Genomic DNA, 19,428 nt, shown 5'->3' on the forward strand with positions numbered 1-19,428 from the left:
ACCTAGTCTGCCAATTTACACCTCTACTGGATTAGCTATTGCATATCTGAGAATTATTGTCATATATACCCCACATCCCCTTTCCATCTTGAGCTCTGATCCATTCGTCTGTCACAAGATATTGATGAACTCCATTTAGATCTATCTGTACCTTACCTTTCTTTTTTCTCCTGTAGGATCTATAGTCACAAGTGCTCTAAACCATCCAACAAATGCATCTCCCAATCCTCTTATCCTTTTGAAAGCCCTTAAGCACATACTATAATCACAGCTGATGTCCCCCTCCTAATATAATATTGGATCTGAGCGCATTACTTCAGAAGGCATTATGGTAATGAAAAGCATAGTGGCTTAATGGCACATCTTTCAAATGTCCAGAACTGCATAGAATGCTCAGATTTTTGTCACATTTTTCTTCACAAAATGTTATGTTTTCTGGCAAATCATTAAGCATAGCTTGAGTTTCAGACTGCTTATTCTTCAGAAAATGCATGCTAAAGCAAACCTGTTTTTCTAGCAACTTTCTACTTTGTTTTACCAGTATTTAAAATCTGTCCTTCACTATGGGCCTTTGGCTCACTGTCATTTTTGGCTTTGTCCAAACTTCTTGTTCTAAGAGGTTATAAGAAATGCTTAATGGCTATGTCTCCTACACCGATATCTACATTCTGTATGCGAAAAGTAAAAACATGCTACTCATGTCAATATGTTTTCTCCCTCTTCCCCAAAACATGCTTACAAAATAATTACAATAAGCTTTCCATATATAGTGCATTAGCTCCCCATCAGTTTCTTAAAACTGCTGCTTTACAACAGACTTCTGATTTTTTTTTCAACACTTATGTTTTTATGACAATATAAGTAAGCAATCACCATCTACATGATCTCTAAAAATATAATCATCTCTGACATCACTTCACTTTTTGGCTAAGGAAAAACCAGCCATCACAGTACCCCTTAGCCAACAAAATCTATGGTGCTGTTAAAAACTGCACATTCTGACCTCACAAAGTTATATTGCACTTACCTTTGCATTCCAGGTCATAGATGAAGAGTGTGCAACAAAGCTCTTTAATCTAGTAAATAACCAAATACACAAGATAAGCTATATGCTATATACAGTGCTCAAATGTTCACCTGACTTTTGCCAATGTACTCTCAATCTACAGAGCATTCTGCAGATTAGGAGGGGGGATAACATCACTTACCCATGTTTCTTATTGTGCTCGACTTGCATATCTCCTAAATCTTATAGACACTTTCTGACACAAAGGTAAAGATAGAGCACTTTCTTATGCGCAATACTGGTGACCTCACTTCAGCTATCAGTCCAGATATTTGAAGGGAGGGCCTGGGCTGTGCTTCAGAAAGATACATCTCTCCAACTTTTCAAAAGAGTTAAGGCTGTTGCACTGTTTAGCCTATTGGAATAAATTGTGAATGGGATCCACAGTGGTAAATGGGTATGCGACCATTACGATGCTGTGTCACCAGACATATATAATGTGACACCTGCACATTAACAAATAAGCCTGCACTCCATGCATCGGCTGAGTGAGTGATGCATGCAGAAATAAATAGGAACACCCATTTCATGGAAACTATGAATTTAACAAACAAGGAGACAAATGTCAGATTTCTGACATTAGCAGGAAAGGACAAAAAATAAGGGAAAATGCATAAGTATATGACCTTGTACTTTACTGCAACGAACCCCAAGAATGCCACTACCTGTCAACCCTGTGAGCTGCAGTATTACAATATGGGAACACATCCCTACCACACATAACAGGTGCTGTAGTCAGCAAGCAGCCAAGCTGGAAAAATTCTCTAGAATCATTAGTAATGTCTCATTGAAACATAAAACCCAAAAAGTCAGAAGTTTGATAAAACAAATTACCACAGCAATTAAGATAGATATCCATGCGCTATAACAGCAGTAAACAGGATGTATTACTGTGCAACTAAATTAATAACTGATAAAGTTCTACTACAAGAACTAACACAGGGTAGTGAGGGAAAGGAAGGGGAGAAATTGAATACCATCATGGAAGTATCGAACAGAGAAAACTATAAAGCAATTAAGACAAGAAATGTTACTGTTAGAAGAGTACAGAAAAGGGAACAGATCAACAAAAATACTTAGAAAGATAGACATGATTAAAGCAATGCACAGAATTAGATCAGATCAGGATTTATCATGCACTATCGCAAACAACAAACTAAAAATCTCAACACAGGTGGAAAAACTTAGAAGACACGCAGATAAATATAAAGGAAAAGCACAAAATAAGCAATTTATTGATGACCCAAAAAGTTTTACAGAGAACTGGGGAAACAAGATAAAAGGAATTCAAAGACGAGCAAAAAAAGAAGAATTAGATATATTTTGGAGAAGTATCTATGAAAATCTTGTGGAGCATAACAAAGATGCTAAATGGACAGAAGAAGTAAAAAAAGAATAAGTTTAAAGGTACAGGATATGAAATGGGATGATGTAACAGCCAGAGAGATGGAAACTAAGTTAAGAAAAGCCTCTAATTGGAAAAACCCAGGCTCAGATGCAGTACCTCACTTCTGGTTAAAAGTATTAACATCTTTGCATGAAGATTTAGCCATGAATAAGAACTATTTATATACAAACCCCAAACAGACACCAACCTGGCTAACAACAGGAAAAACAATGTGCCTACTTAAGAATAAACCTGCAAGCTACCCTAAAAATTATAGACCAATAACTTGCCTTCCGATGTGCACTGGAACTGATGCCAACAGAGTTTACAGTCATTCAGAAGAAAACTCAATTATGGTAATAGAACAAAAGGGCAATAAAAGAAAGTCATATGGAACAAAGGATCATATGCTGTTAAATAAAGTCATAGTGGAGAACTGTAAAAAGAGAAAAAAATAAGTATGGCATGGATTGACTCCTAAAAAGCATCTGATGGTATCCCACACTCATGGATAAAAGTGTGCTTAAAAATGTATAAGATACACCTTGCACTGATCGGCTACCTTACAGTGACAATGAAACAGTAGGGGACTACTTTGCAATTAAGCCATGATAAAGGACACATTATTATATTAAGACTCTGTCACCACTGCTATTCTGTCTTGCCCTAAACCCATTAAGCTGTCTACTTAACAGCTTAAGCCATGCCTATAATTTGATTCCTAGAAAACAACAAAGTGTAAAGACTTATCTTCTCTGTTGATGATTTAAAACTGTACAGCTCATCATACGAGGAACTGAAAGCATAATCTGAAGTTGTCCAAACTTTTTCAGTTGATATAAGAATGCCATTTGGTCTTGATAAATGTGCAAAAGCAACCTTTAAAGCAGAAAAACTACAGCACAAGAAAACATCAGCTTGGGACAAGAATGGGATATAAAAGAACTTGAGCAACATAATATATGGGACTCAATGAAGGATCAACAATAAAACATGAACAGATATGAATAATACTTAGTGAGGAATACTTTAGAAGACTTAAATTAATCCTGAAAACAGTGTTGACATCTAGGAACAAAATTAAAGCTATAAACCAATTTGTTCCTCCTGTCCTAACTTACAGTTTTGGAGTGACTGACTGGCCCCAAAACATGTTGGATAGATTAGACAGTAAAACAAGAAGGATGCTTCATGCTCACCAAATGATTTATAAAAATCAGTGCATACCAAGATTATACTTTCCCCATTCTGAAAGAGGGATGGGCCTCCTTGCAACTGATTACAATCATAGCTCTGCAATCGTGGGACTGCACACAATCTACTGACCACACAAGACCCAAACATAGTGAAAGTTTTGAAACATGAGGAGAATAAATCTAAGATGACTTTTCTACTTAATCTAGCAGAAGTATATCGGCATCAAGCAGGAATGAAAATCAAACCATAAGCAGATAATCAGGTAGCAACTAAATGTGCCAAAAAACAAAAGAAAGAATATAAGGTGAAGGACCAGATGAGAAGGCAAGAAATTTGAAAAATGCATAAATGTAGTTGCAAGTATAGAAAACTTCTGGAAGAACCTCATGTTGATTAAGATCGAATGCAGGAATGGTTAGAGAGATGGGCAAATTCAAACAAAGAGATGAAATGTTAATATTGGCAGCCCAAAACAGTGGGCTATGTACAAGCTGGTTTACAAAGTCCATTGAACATGTGGGAGAAACAGACAATTGTAAGTTTTTAAAACAGAATTGGAAACAGTTGCACACCTTGTTGCTGGTTGTGACATACTAATGGCAGGAGGACTGTACACTGAAAGGCATAATAATGTGGCAAGACTGTTATACTGGGGATTGTGCACACATTATGGTACTGAAGTGACTGAAAAACACTGGAAACATAAGCCACAAGCATCACAGAAAATGATTAAGTCTACATCACGTGGTATCACCCACAACCAACAGTTCAAAAGACAGATGCCAGAAAACCAGATATAGTGGTCCACGAAAAGAAGACAAAAGTAGCACTGATCACTGAAATTGCCACCTCCAGTGACTACAGTGTCTTGCATACAGAGAGACACAAAGTCATAAAATATCAGGATTTCCAGGCAGAAACAAGAGCAATGTGGAAGAAAGCTACCCAGACAGTTCCAATAGTAGTAGGAGCAATGGGTCTTATAAAAAAATAATCTACAATCCTATTTAGATATATTAAAATAAGTGTAACCCCATACAGATTGCAGAAGCCATTACTGAGCACACTGTAGGTGCTGTGAAAAGCACTTTTGGCTGACATCAAAGATTGAAACAATACTAATTTCATGAACTTTAATTGTACTTTGACTTAGGAATGGCATCCACTCCCCTCATGGTATTAGAAACTCAAAAGTCTTGGAGAAATTAAAAAAGGGAGAAACATTATTACAATACAGATAGATCGTAGCAGCAAACAATGCTGTGCTTTCCCAGGTTTGTGTGTGTGTGTGTGTGAAACTCAAATATCAAGTTGTGTGTGTGTCAGCTACTTGGAAGCAGGGACACGAAGCACTGGTTTCACAGAGAGGGTGCTGGTGGACTTGGCTTGGACACTGAGGACTTAACTCTACATATAGCTGTTATCAGTGGGCAGCCTTACTGGGGACCTGGGCAGAGACAGAGAGAGAAACCAAGACCCTGGGCTGAGTGTGTTCCCTGTGTGCTCTTAAGAGAAATTCTGCTTGATGCAAAGATCTGCATCTGGAAATATTGGGTGTATCCATTTTTATTCCAAGTGAACATCCCTCTCCAGTGTCAGTGGTGAGGATTCTTAGTTACTGGCCGAGAGAGGGGATGTCATAGTACAGTTTTTAGCAAATGATGCAGTGAGAAAGATTACAACAGTCATCAGACACCATTCATAAGAGTAATAATCTATGAACAATTGACGTTTCATTATTCTTTTCACTAGTGTTCACTAGAGGATGATAGCTAGCAGAGCACGTCAGCCATTTTGGGACTTGTCGAGGAAAATTGTTCATTGTGTGTGGATTACTTTACATGCTGTTTCTTAGTATAACCATCAGGGTGTCCTGTTGAAGACTGCCTGAAGAGATTATGGGGGAAAGGTCTGATACATTAACAGAAAGCTATCATGTTAAAGTAAAGCCAGTACTAGAAGCAGCTACTGCTGATAAGATCAATGTGCATCCTAACCTTAGACTGGAAGAAGCTCTGCTAATGGTGTAAGAGCTCATCTATTTAATAATTTTTATTTTGCAATAAAGTATCGACTTCTAAAGAAGTTATCAGTGCTGGATTAGTTTGAATTCTCATCTACAGTTTGTTGTTGTTCTTTCTTGGTTTCAAGCAGGCTCAGCCAGCAATTTTAATGCTCAAGAAGTAACAGTTTTTCCTGTGGTTTAATGCTCTTCCTTAAGGGTGGGAGACACCTTGCACCTTAAGGCTGGAAAACTATTGCACCTTACACACATACAACACACACAAGCTATGACTTGTATAAATGAAAGAAAAAAAGTACAGTTGAGCAAGTTCCACTTACATGTAATAGTAAATGTTCTTAGAACACACTGTCTTACTGGCATACAGGTAGTAGTGCCCTACAACCCTCTCTCTGGCTGTCTTGCAGATCTTCAAACTCCTCCCTTTGCACGTCTGGGGTTGCAAAGGACCAATCAGCTGCAAGAGCATTCTTCACAGCCACAGGCAGCATCCCTCATTTTTTCTCTAGGGCCCAAAAGGAAGAGCAGATGGAAAAAGCAAGCTCTGCAAAAACCTACTGTTCCAAACCACACACACACACACACACACTGAAAATTGTGAAACAAAAAAAACAGCAGCAACCACAAAAAACAGTAAACGGGGGTGTTGGAGGGTGCTGCCAGTAAGGTAGTGTGTTCTGTGAACATCTTATGTTACAGGTAAGTGGTACTTACACAGCTGCACTACACTGCCATATAGGAAGATACCCAAAGCTTACACAACTTGGGAAGGAGGAGGAAAGGGACCAGGAGTCCATGGAGAATGCTCTTAGTGAAGCCTGCCCTGACTCTAGAAAATGTATTTAGTTTGTAGTGATTCATAAAAGTATGGACTGAAGACCAATATGAATGCTTCTAGAGTCTACCATTTTCCAAAATACTGATGAAGAGGAAAAGGCCCTGGTGGAATGTACCTTTATCTTGCCCAGATTTGCCTTGCCATTGTTGGTGTAACAAAAACCAATGCCAGAGGACAACCAACATCCAATGGTTTGCTTAGATACACGTTGATCTTTCTTCACCCCACAGAAGGAAATAGAAAGCCTTTTCGTCTTACTAAAGAGTTTTGTTCAGTCAAGGTAGTACCTAGGCTGCTGATGCACATCCAAGATAAGAAGAATTGTCTCTCTCCGATTCAAAGGTTCTGGAAAGAACACAGGGAGACTGATGGACTGATTAAGAGTGAACACCGAAACCATTTTCAACTTGAAAGAAGGATTAGTGTGTAAAACAACCCTATCTTTGTGGAAAACAAGATAAGGGTACCCCAGCATTACAGCTTGCAGCTCAGAGACTCTCCTAAAAGATGTGACATCAATAAGTAAAACAATTTAGACACATGTCTAAGTAACTAACTCTGGGCAAAACTGCAATCCAAATTGTAGCTTGCTACAAATCCCCCAACATGCCCCTGGATTCCCACTCCTCTTTTCTTGATATACTGGAAAATATTACGGTTCAACCAAACACCCTAATAATGGGTTATTTCAACTACCCCACCATTAACTGGGAAAACTACTCATGTACCAACTCCTATGCTCAATGCTTTCTGGAATTCATAAATTCCAATGCCCTGGATCAACTTATCCACACCCCCACCAGGGGCAATGATGTCCTAGACCTAGTCATTACCAACATGAGTGACTGGTGCTCCACACCTGAAGTCAACTCCTCGTTGGTCAGATCCGACAATAAGCTAATCACCCTAGATATCCACATCCCACCCCTGTAAAAAAATTTCTCCAAAGCCAACTTCATGCTTCTTAAGACAGAAATGGCGAACTTCATGACACCCAAGCAGAAGGACAATACAGTTACAACTGCTGAATCCTACAGAAATGCACTCCATAAGCACTTACACGAGTGCATGGATCGTGCTATTCCTAACATAACCAAGACGCTATCCTCCAAAAAAAGGAAGCCAATCTGGTGGTCCCCTGCCATAAACAAACTCTACAACAGAAGGAAGAAACTGTTACAAAGGGAAGTGAAATCCCATGAGTGGAGGAACTCCCTGGTCAGTCTCAGTAAGAAGCTGAGAACCCTCATAAAATCCTCCAAAGCTAGGTAAGAAAACAAAATCGCCACTGATTCTAAGGACAACCACAAAGCCTTCTATAGCTATGTCAAGAATCTCAGTGGCAACACTCAGACCTGCTCTGAGTTGCAGCACAATGGCATGAAAATCACAGAACCAGCTGATATTGCCAGCATCCTGGCAGATAGGTTCAGTGCTAACTTTACCGTCCTCTCACCCCCTAAAAGGCCCATATCTATACTGGAAGAATGCAGAGTTCCTGTAATCACAGCTACGCAGGTAAAAACTGCACTTTCTAAAGCCAAGAACACAGCATCCATGGGACTAGACAACATCACAGGCTGCGTTTTACACAAACTTCAGAACGAACTGGCTCCCCATCTAAGCACTATGTTCAATCATAGCCTCATGTCAGGCTTCATGCCCACTGAATGGTGCACAGCAACAGTTATCCCACTCCACAAAGGGGGAGGCACCACGGACCCCCGGGAACTATCACCCTATTAGCCTGATGAGCCTGGTCTGTAAGGCCATGGAACATATCATCATGGAACTTATAAACAAAGACATTGGTAACCTCCAAACTCTGGACCCCACCCAGTTTGGGCTTGTGAAAGGCAGATCATGGCTCCTGAACCTGATCAACTTCTTTGAAGCAGTCACCAAAGCTGTAGACAAAGGTAAGGTGGTTCACACAGCCTGTCTTGACCTTGCCAAGGCTTTCAACACCATCCCCCATTCTGGAATTATAGACAGACTCACTAAATTAGGTATAAATCCCTGTGTCACAAGATGGGTTGCCAACTGGGTCACTGACAGAACCCACACCGTAAAAGTTGTAGACTCCAAATCTGACTTCAAACCAGTGACAAGTGGAGTACAACAGGGTTCAGGCCTGGGTCCTCTCCTGTTTATCTGCTTCTCTGAAGTACAGTCTAACACAGAAGGTCTCTGACTAATGAAGTTCACAGATAATCGCAAACTAGGAGCCATAGTCGAGTTCCCAAATGATGTGGACATCCTACAGAAGGGCCTCACTGAGACAGATGCCTGGTGTCAGAGCCATGGCCTCAAGCTCAATGCCAAAAAGTGGATTGTCATTCCCTTTGGTAAAAACTCTGTACCCATGAACTACCACATAGGTGGCAGTCTACTTAACACCGAATGTGTGATAAGAGACCTTGGGACCCAGGTGAGAGTAGTCTATCCTTTGATAATCACATCACCAAAGTAGTCAGGAAATCCTTCTACGTGGCACACCTCATCACGAAAGGGTTCTCATCCAGGAAAAAGAGGTCATTGTTCCCCTTTACTCATCACTCATTAGACCCATTATAAAGCACAATGCCCCTTTTAGAATGTACCTCACAAGATATCTGCAACAGCTGGAAAGGCCGCAGATGTACCTCACCAAGAGGATTACTGGCCTCAAACATATGTCCTACGCTGACGGTCTCAAAAAACTCCAGCTTTACTCTGTAGCATAACGCCTACACTGAGGTGATCTCTGCCTAACATACAAAGCTGTGTCAAACCCAGAGCTGTTGGACATGCTAAACCTAAAGAAATCCCAATGTTTCCGAGCTACACACTCTTGGGACCTAAACCTTGTCACCACAATAAACAGAACATGCATGAGGAATAGATTCCTGTCCCAGAGACTTCCCATACTCTGGAACAAACTACCCATCTATGTCAAGCAGACTTCCTCATTAGCACTCCAAGACCAATGTTGATGAGTGGATGAGAAATAGGAAATTCACCCCCAGGATCACTTCTGTGACAGGGGCAGAATAAAATAACCTTCTTGGGTGGTGAAAGCCAGGGAACCTTGTTGGCTAGGCTTACTTAGGCCCTTGGGCTGATAGCCTAGTACCTACCTATGAACCTATAATTTTCAATGTTAAGAACTTGAGATCATTGTAAGCTGCTGGTTTGAAAGCCAGCAAAGTCAATTTTTCTAGAATGCAGTTGGGATCCCATAAAGGAGGAATTTGCTTGGAAGGCAGTCTCATATGCAACACTCCTTTCATAAACTGTTTTCCCAGCAGAGAAATAAGATGAGATCATTAGGCAGACAAGCAGAGATGGCAGGTAAATGTACCTAAATGGATTCATACTATAAGCCATACTGAAGTAGCTTATACAACTATTTCAAGGGGGATATTAAGTACAATGGACCCCCTATTCCATTTAGACACCACTTAGAATCATAAGAATTTATAGTAGCACATTGGTCTCCATTAATACCTGCTGCCCATCCTCATGAAACAGGTCAAAATTGAATCATCCAGGCTATAAACAGAATTTTCTCCAAATCAAGGTGTAGCAGTCACTGCTGAGATTGTGTGAGCAGATCCAGACTGCGAGGAAGTTTGTGGTAATTGCCCTTTGCCAATATTCCTTAAAAAGGAGAACCAAGATTGTCTGGGTCAATGGCGTGTCAAAACAATGATCTTTGACATTTCTCTATGAATACTGAAAAATACCTTCTGAAAAAGAGTATAAAGAGTGGATACGCATAAAGGAATATCCCTGTCCAAGGGAATTGGAATACATCTGTCCTCTAAGCCTGACTGCAAGAATGTCTGGAACAGAATATCTCTAGGTGCCTGTTTTGAAATGAGGTGAACAGATCTCTTTGAGGCATTCCCCTCATGTGGACTGGATCCTAGAACACCACTGGCTTGAGCTTCCACTTGTGCAGGCTGCCCAGGGTCTGCTTAATCTGTCTGCCACAACAATCTACTCTGATGGACTGTAAGAAGGTTGGGAAGTCAGAGAATACTGAGAAGCCATCATTGGCAAGCAACACAGAGGGTAAGATCTCATACACCCCAGCTTGTTGAGATATCATATCACTGCCGTGTTTGTCCGTAGTCACTTGAGGAGGAACCAGACTCCACAGGTGATAAAAAAAACCTTCAAGATGCAAATCATTGCCAACATCTCCTTAATACTGATGTACTTTTGAGCATTTGTGGGACCTGAAGCAGCCTGTTCTTGCTATTCCATTAACATAGATTCATCTGATTTTATGTGAGGAGCTATCTTGACGGACTGCATCGGAATTAGAGCGGAGAATGGAAGTCCTGGATTGGCATTCAACTGTTCTCTCCACCAGTGTAATTCACATCTGATGAAAGGAAGACTGGCAATGGAGTTTCCAGGGAATGAAGGTGCTGACTCCAATAATTTTGGACATAGCATTGAATTTTTGTCATGCGAATATAAGATAGTGGTATCATGGGAATCATGGATGCCATCAGTCCAAGAAATTTACAGGAATTATTGCTCTGAGTGACATTACTCTTGGAGAATTCCAGAAACACTGTTTGGTAAGAAAGAATTGTCTTTGTGTTAAAAAAACATTCTTACATCAGATTCAATAAGCTAACCTAGAGAGATGAGGCTTTGTGAGGGGGCAGGCACCATTTCAGTAGGTTAAACTTGAATCCTAGGACAAAGAGTATGGCCAAACCCTCCTTTAATGATTCCAAATACATGGACATGCACTCTGCATAGATCAGCAAATTGTCCAAGAAAGTAAAAATGTGGATGCCCATAGTCCGACAGTGGGCTGCTGCCATGGCAAGACATTTTGTAAACACTTGGCAGGAGCAGTGTACAGCACAAAGGGCAATAGGGAAAACAAAGTGCAACACAGAGACAACAAATCTCAGTTACCTCTGGAAATGATGAGTGATGGGAATATGATGATTGACATCCTTTAAGTACAGAGTCACCATGAAGCAGTGGTTCAGAAAAAAAGGAAGGACTGCCTGCAGGGTGAGCATCTTGAGCTTGGGAATCTGGATGACAGTATAAAGAAAAGACAGGTACAATACTGGTTTCCACACATTTTCTTTTTTAGGAAGCAGGAAAATTTGGGAATAAACTCCTTTTGTTTTCTCAGAAGGAGGCACTGGTTCTATAATCCCCAAGTTCAGCATATGTTGGAGAATAGGAGGGAATAACAAAGACTGATCCTGTGGATGAGAAAGAACTCCTCTGTGATCCTTGCCCACAACACTGAAGTCCCATTTGAGAGAAACTACTGATGGCCATGCTACCTTGTTGACAGACAACTTGAAAGGTGAAACATCAGATGGAAGTCTTGAAAAATATGTGTGCCTCACTTCAGCATAGCATAAGTTGAGAGGGGGGGGTATGCTTTTGGGGAATGGTACCCTCTTGACGGACTTGCTATTTTCATTTGTTACTTTGTTTCTTATTAGGCTGGAATGTCCATTTAAGTAGCTGCCAAAAATTATGTTTAAAGGAGGAAAACTTGGGAATATGGAATATTTTTCACACCCCCTACATCAATTTACCCATGACACCCAGTGTTTAAGGATGTAATTAGATGCAGTAAGAAACACACACCCACACTAAATGGGAACATTTAAAATGTTATTTTTTAAGACATCAGAAACATTTTGACAGTGCAACCAGACATATCTCCTCATTTCTCATCACCAGCAAAGTTGCATTTATACAAATAGTGTCAGCCCCATCTAAGATACTCTGATGCATGTTTTGAAAACTGAGAAATATTGGAAACAATATCTTTGACATAAACCTTTTGCTCAACAGGCAATGTTGCAGCAAAATCTTCTAAACTACACATGCATTTTAGCACAAACTTTCATATAAAGCAGTGTTAGTTAAATATTTTAAAAGCTACCATGCTGGACTACTCCATCTTCTTTCCCATAAATTCTAGCCTCTTATCTAGGTTTTCTTGAGGGACTGCATTTGTAGACAACATAGACTTTTTATTAGAAATTGTAGTTGTAGACACAGAAGCAGGATCTCTAGACAAGGGGGCCCTGGAGATGCAGCAAGGTGAAGGATATCCTAAATTTGCTAAATACTGCTTTTAAGGACAGCCCCAGTAAGCAAAGATGAACTATAGGCTTTCTTAAAAACATCTTCCAATGCCAGGACCACTGGAGGAATGGGCTCAAGGATCAGTGCCTTGTCCTCCAAAATATCACTGAACCTGCCAATCTCAGGGGGCAGTAGAAGACAGCTCCCATTTAAATACATCCCTAAATCTAGCCGGCATATGGGAAAAAAGAAAACATCTCTTTTAATTCCTATATCTGGTCATCATCAGAGGAAACGGATTGCTCCGACTCGCATAGGACTGAACCCTCAGAAACTTGATCCCATTCAAAATCACAATGTAAAGTAGAAAGACAGAGGGTGGATGCAATGGCATTACTATTAACCCAGATAAGAGGCCCACAGTCAACTGCTTGAAAAATGGATCTAGGCATAGCCACCATACCCAATGGGAAACCTGAAAGTTATTGTTGCTCAACTATGTGGTGGGTTCTCTCTCTCTTTTTAGCATGCACTACACTAGTGGGAGGCTCTCGAGGAGAAACTTAACCTTGGCAAAAGCTTCTGTACCCCTGCACATAAAGAATTTGTATCTCCCATACCTGGGCCAGGCAATCGTACAGCCCTTGAGGATGTGTCTGGCCCTTGTGTTGCAAATAGCCGTGGTAGTGACTCCACACCAGAGGACCTGGAGGTATAAGATGGCGAGTGGTCTGACAGTCTGCTCTTGAGTGAGGTTGAGTCACAAGCTGTAGGTTGAGGGATATTTTTTGCTTTAATTTTAGGTTATTTAGGTGCAGACAGGGTAAGTGGTGGTGATGGTGGGCACAGTTTTAGAGTCCATCTAGACAAGGGGCAAAAACCCAGCCAGGTCAGTGCAAACTACTGGTGAAACTGTAGTCCCAATATACAAAGGGATAACAACCCTATATTTTCCCTTAAAATAACAATGTAAAGACTGCTTAATCAAAGAAAGAAAAATACTGTAGTGAAGCAAAAAGCCAGAAATTCAGTAGATACACACTAAACAGCAATACATATCACCAACCCCTCTCCAAAAAATACAATTAATGGTTTGTTTCAGTCCCACATGTATAAAACAGTGTAAATTCACCTTATGTAAGAAATTCAGTTTACACTTAAGCAAAATTCCTGTTGGAAAACAAAATGGTGCCAAAACTGTAATTAAAAAAAATTGTCATATTAAATGACTTAATTCTTCTTTTTATACACAATTATGAAGAATAAAAACTGTGAAAACAGCAAGTTGCCCCATTAAAAGATTCAAAAATAATATTTTAAACCAACAGAAATATTTACAATTTACTAGTGATTATGACAGCATGAGGCAATTACAGAACTTGACAAAAATTATTCCAGTACAGAAAGTGTGCTAAGCAACCATAAAATACTTAGAAAGAATTATAAACCCTTGAGTAACTAGTATTCAGCTTAACAAATAGAGAATGATCCTTTATATCCTGCTAACAGGATATAAAGTACTGTAAAGCTGCACTTCACTTTTTTTTTCTCTTAACAAAAGATACACATTAAAATTGTACATATTACAAGCGTGAGTAGAAAAGACAGATGGAGAAATAAAATAAGATTTAACAAAAAGTGCCATTCTTTTTTATTACAATCATCATTAATGTAAGCAATAGAACAGATATGATTTAGATATTATAAACATTCAATTAACATTGCAGGAACAAATGCATTTTTTTCTTTTAATATTCACTTAACAGTTAAAAATGCAGGACTGACAAACCAATAAACATAACTTACCACTAAAACAGTACCCTGCATAGAATTCTTATCAAACTATATAGAAAAATAATACACGATTAGCATTTGAAATATGGTAAGCATAGTCTCATCATACTATATACACAATGGATTTAAAAAGATAGTAAGATAAAGTGTTAAACAACTAAGATATAAAGAAATAATCTGATTAAAATTTCAACAAATTAAATTCAGAATTTTTGACTATCCTTCTTTGGAAATCTGGTGGTACATGAAGAACTGCAAACTGCTAAAACATCCTCAAAAATATGCAGATCAGAAAGTTTCTCTCATAAGCAGAGACATATATGCTTTACAAAAGGGCAGTATCATAAAATATGCAGGAGGTCTGCATTATTGATATTGCATGCATAACAAGTAAAAGTTCTTATGAAATTGAGATTGACAGGGGTGATATAGGCATTATGTACTGTAATAAACTGCTTATATATTTTAACAGTGAATATTTATAAGTGGGTAACAAAAATACAGCTAATTTTGGGGTAATATTTTCTGATGAATTTTGAACAAGAGTTTACCATTTAGGAGAGAAATAAGAATTTAATTTTCATTTTTTTTTATTAATGACCAGTTTATAGACCTTAGCCATTGCTTTATCTGATAGCAGGTCAATATTAACTTATTATAATGATAATCTTAGCTGGAGAGAAAACTTTAATTTATTTAAATTTGATTACTTAGATTGCACAATTGTTTAAGGATGGTTATGTAACCTTTAGGTAAAGAAAACTCCAATCTAAGTTACTTGATTGATGATTTTTTTTAAACCAGATCCCAAACAATGGATTTCTTTAATGGGGGATTGTGATTGATATAGCAATTTATTGTTTAGTTGCAAATTGAGATTTAAATGTAAGGGCTGAAAGAATAGAGTACTTCATGCAAGACACACATTTTTATTAATTCATGAAAGGAAAATATTTAGTTTATAATTAAACTGTTAATTTTGAGAGATATGAGTAGGGTTTTATTCAAATAAGGTAAAAGTCTGAAGATTGCTATTATATTTACTCCTTGACCAAGTTGAGCAGATTTTCACCCACAGGGGATTCCAATTATTGTCTGAATGATTTTAACTAATAATACTCAATCTAATAGAGTTTACATTTAAGTAATAAAGTGAAAATTCTGGTAGGCAAGATCTCCATGAGCCAAGAAAAAACAAACACTGAACAAACTTGAAGATAAAAGAAGCACAAATCCACACTGGAAATAAATGTATTGGTAGTGCTTTCGTTTACTAAATGAGTAAAATTCTTCAGACAAATACAAACCAACCAATCTGGTACTATATATCAATTTACAAGTAGTGACATCATAAGATCTCCATGAGCTTTAGGAGCAATGAGTCTGAAATTATTTATTCTGTGATATTTAGGAGACTAGATAAATGCATTCAAAGAGAGACAAACATTTCTAAAGATTCTGACTGGAATGGTACAAAAGGCAGAAGAAAAAATAAAAAAAAGTACTCTGGGAATGATATTCATTTTATTGAATCCTGTTTTAGACAGAAGTGAACATGTTAATTTGTCTCATATTTCAATGTCCAATCTAATATCATTCCAGGCTTTATTAATATTATCCACAGAGGTACATTATCTTGATTAAAGTTTATCCTCAGGTATTTTAAAGATGGACTAATTGACAAACCATTCAGATTTGAAAAATGTAAATAATTGTAATTTTGACTTAAAGGAATGAGCAAAGATTTGGAGATATTTAGTTTCTAATCAGAGAATTTAGAAAAAGTAGAAATGGTATGAAAGATTTTTGAGATATCAGAATTAGGGCCAGATAGATATATATTTAAATCACACACATAACCAGTTAAAGGGATATCACTATTCAAAAATCTAGGAACAGAATGATAGGAATTTGAAAGAGTAAGGCTTCAATATATAAATTAAAGAAATGAGGGAAAAGGGCAACCCTGTCTAACTTCATTATTCAAAATTATAGGCTCTGAAACAATTTTAATTATAATTTAAGTAGAAGATGTATTATAAAAAGAATGAATAATGTTGATAAAGTGTGAAATCCAAATCTAAATAGAACATCTAATAAGAAAGGAATATTAAATGTTTTAATCACCTTTGAGTTATCTATAGCCATCTAACAATAAGAGAAGGTAAGCCAATATGCATTTATAATGTAACTATATCATGGGGGCTACTATAATAAGGAAGTACCTAAAAGAGTTAGTATTAGATGGCTTTACTATTTAAAGGCATTCTAAGGTAATTGTTTGATCTGAAGTTTGCCTAGATTTCAAGAATCCTGATTGGTAAGGAGAGATGATGAATGGCAGAATATTTTTCAACCTGTTTCCTATGATAGTAGATAAAATTCTGACATCTACATGAATAAGGGCAATTAAGTAATAGTTTGTTGGACGAGATTTAGGGATAAGAATGGTTTTAGATGTGTTAAGACAGACATCAGAAAAATATGCTGTCATTGAAGTGAATGACAGAAAATGTTGCTAGGTTCTTTGCAAAGCATTTATAAAAAAAATCAAGTAAACCTATCTAGTCCTGGAGCTCTGGAGCTTAATTATAGTTTGATTACTTTTAAATGAATGCAAATTTGCCTATGTCATAAGTGATAATTCAATAAAGGTGTTTGGAATTTTTTTAAATTTAAAATGATTCTTTAGAATCTGCTCACAGTTACAGGTTGTTGGAGGTATTCAACTTGTTCAGAGTGTAAATTAAGAAACTTTGCTCTTGATAATTATCAAGTTCAGAATCTGCATAGGTGATTGACTTGTCATTATAATGATTAGAGAAAATATCTGTAAAAACTCTGAGAATATCTTCATTAGAAGAAATTTATTTTTGATTAATCTTTAAGTCCAGAATTATAGAGTTGGGCTTTTGTATTTTTAATAACTTATCAAGAAATTTAGAAAGGGAATGAGCCCATTCAGAAAAATAAGCCAATATTCATGACTCAAAAATTGACAGATTGTAACTAAATTTGCAACACTCTAATTTCATCTTCCATTGTTTCATCACAATTCTGAGTAAAGAAGGTTTCAAACTCCATTAATTTCATTTTAATATTGTCCAGAGTATGGTTATATTAATTTTTATATTAAGATTTTTATTTATTAATGGACATCTGACATGTACCTTTGATGCTGCCTACTGAAGATCTGGTTTCATATCAAAGTTTAAGTTATTGTACAAATCTTCAAGTACCTGCATGATTTCCTCCTTCACTTCCTCCCTTTCAACCAGACTAGGGGTATTATTAAAGACTGAACATGATTTTTTTTCTGAAAAAAATTTCAATCAAGAATTAGAGTTTCTTTAGAATGATTTGAGAAATATCTATGGTCTGTAATATGCTCTTTAGCAAGGGTGTCAAAAATTAAAATGAAGTAAATACCAAGACTTGAAGCATGTTAGTTTGTTTTTAGAAATAACATTACTATTACAGACTGAAGTTGATAAATAAATCCAAAATGGCCAGGGAGGAATTTATATTAAGAACAACAGACTTACCAGCTCTGTAATTATAAGGGTCCATTACTGCATTCCTGTCACCACCAATAATATAATAGTAATAATCTTTAAAGGATTTAATTAAATTGTGTATTTTGGAAATAAACTTGATTTTTTGAAGCACATGGAGCATAAAAATGAAACAGCAAAACTGGTTAGTTAGTCTGGTGGGTAAAAAAACACTACTAACCATCAGGTTCAGCCTTAGCATCCAAAATTACACCATGAAATGAGTTTAATTGAGGTTGCAACACTAGCATATTTTCGGGAATTCCCCCAGCCACTTTAGATGGTAACCATTTCTTGTTAATATCATTCCATTGTTTAGTTTCTAAATTGATTTTTTTGGATGATTATACAATGAGATTAACACAAAGAATAGATGAAAAATAGTTTTATTTTGCTAGATGATTCTGACAGTCATGTTCCAAGGCACAATAATTCACTTCATTTGAGGAAGAGAACCCGAGAGATCTAAAAAGAAAATTCCCATTATGGCATGAATGAGATATGTTACTAGGTTGGCATAACATAAACTGGACTTAATAGTAAAGCTGATAATTAATGTTAAATTTGTAAAGGTAGTAAATTGTATAACAAGATAACAGAAGAGACATCATGAAAGAAATGACAACGTGCACCTCTTTTAACTGACTAAAGGGTCTATCCTCTATCTCAGTCCTCTGAGGAGTAAAAATAAAAAAATAAAATCTGGAGTAGTCCATTATAATAAACAGTTTTATGAAAAAAACATACTAATAATCATAAAAAGAAGAAAGTATATATTGCTGAAGTCATTAATGATACATTAAGATTGCATCTAACACTATCAAACACTTAAACCAAATTACACCAACACTCCTATAGATAGAGGTGACAGGAAGAGAATAACAGGTTTTAAAATGTGATACAGCACTTAGTTATATATGTGTGTGTATATATATATATATATATATATATATATATATATATATATATATATATATATATATGTCTAGTATTAACCAGAAGAAGAAAACATAAGCTTATATTTAGTAGTCTAAATAAAACTTAATATTTTTTCTGAATATCAATATAAAAGTAAAACCCTACAAGATAAGAGAGACTATATAACTGAAGCCTACCCAGGCCTGCCAAAATATTTCCAATCCCATTGGAACATCAAGTTATAACTAAAGATTGAAATGCATAATGTCTTAATTGTTGGAATTCAAATAGTTAAAAAACAGTTCCACTGGAAATTAGACAAAGCATGTAGTAAAGTAACGCATGCAGCCGCAAAAGACTCCACTGTTAAGCAAACATGGCTCAGCTTCCATTAAAAGAAACCAAAAATAGCAGCTACTAAGCAACTCTTGCAAATACGTTTATTTTTAAACCAGAAATGACACTACTAATGACAGTTATATAAAATGGGAACAGAATATTCTTGATACCAATATCAACAAATAATTTTAGAGAATTGCCATCCTAAACAACAAAAATGCAGATGGGACCATCAACCTG

General features: G+C 37.1%; 1 protein-coding gene across 1 annotated transcript in view; it reads right to left on the reverse strand.

The window, feature by feature from the left end:
• Positions 1-19,428, reverse strand: part of FMN1 (formin 1) — a 1,985,060-nt gene that overhangs the window by 364,891 nt on the left and 1,600,741 nt on the right. The gene's annotated exons all lie outside the window — the stretch shown is intronic.

Source organism: Protopterus annectens, chromosome 6.part0, assembly GCF_019279795.1.
Source record: "Protopterus annectens isolate FY-2018-M chromosome 6.part0, PAN1.0, whole genome shotgun sequence".
Classification (NCBI taxonomy): Eukaryota; Metazoa; Chordata; order Ceratodontiformes; family Protopteridae; genus Protopterus; species Protopterus annectens.